Here is a 1,078-nt window from a genome sequence, read left to right as displayed (position 1 = left end):
ATGATTAGAATACTGGGAATGCTTAGAGTTATGAAGCTAGCCCTCTTGGTATTAGGATTTTGTCAAATATCATTTTCATATGTATTATTAATGGTTCCTGAGTCTGATAATCCACAAGTAATGGACACTAATGCATGCAGCTTAGTAAATTGTGGGAATGTAGTAAATCAGAGACAGTACCGCAGCTCAGAGATACATCTTAAGTCCTATGGGGATGGCCTCGGGGATGGTACTTGGTATTATGGTCTCGTCACAGTACACCTGGCCCCCTTCCGACCAGCTCGCGATTGTCTCGATAAGAAGTGTAACCCCATATACCTAACGATAAGGAAAACCACATGGCACGAAGCAGTTTTGGGGGGGGGGGCACTTATGAGATACAATTAAATAAAACATTTGGGATTGAAATGAAAACAAATGGGAAGGAGTTGTTTTCGAATTAGTGTAGGACAGGGAAAACGGGTAGAATTACTGGGTAATGAGATACAACCTTTCACCCCTCCCGATGATCCTAAAGTAGTAAAAATTATAGAGGTAAAGGATTTGCAACAGACCATCGAGATAGAAACTGGGTACGAGGATGCAAATGCCTGGGTGGAATGGGTAAAGTATACTGTAAAAAGGTTCTGAACAAAAGCAATTGCTATGCATGTGCCTCCGGTAGGCCAGTGGCCCAGGTGGTTCCCTTTCCGCTCGGGTGGAAGCAAGACAGGAAGGGCATGAAATGTATGATAGCCCTGTATCAGGATGAGACTGCATGGAATGATAGGAATTGTACCTCCCTATCTCTGATGTTCCCTCCCTTGGAGAAGAAAGATGTAAAAGTTACCCCCCACATTTTCCACCGCAGTTGGAAATCACACGTCGTGTGTGCGCAGGCGAGGTACAAGTTGGTCGAGAGATTTGGGGGAGCTGAAATTATGTACAGAGATTAAGAATGTTACCGAAACGGAGAAGGGAGGGAACTATTCAGCACTAAAGGTTCCATGAGCGGATCTGTGGTGGTACTGTGGAGGAAAAATATTGAGACCCACACTACCTCCGGATTGGAGAGGGATATGCGCAATTGTACAATTGG

Source organism: Chiloscyllium plagiosum, chromosome 31, assembly GCF_004010195.1.
Source record: "Chiloscyllium plagiosum isolate BGI_BamShark_2017 chromosome 31, ASM401019v2, whole genome shotgun sequence".
Taxonomy (NCBI): Eukaryota; Metazoa; Chordata; class Chondrichthyes; order Orectolobiformes; family Hemiscylliidae; genus Chiloscyllium; species Chiloscyllium plagiosum.
Note: the sequence above shows the minus strand (reverse complement) of the source record.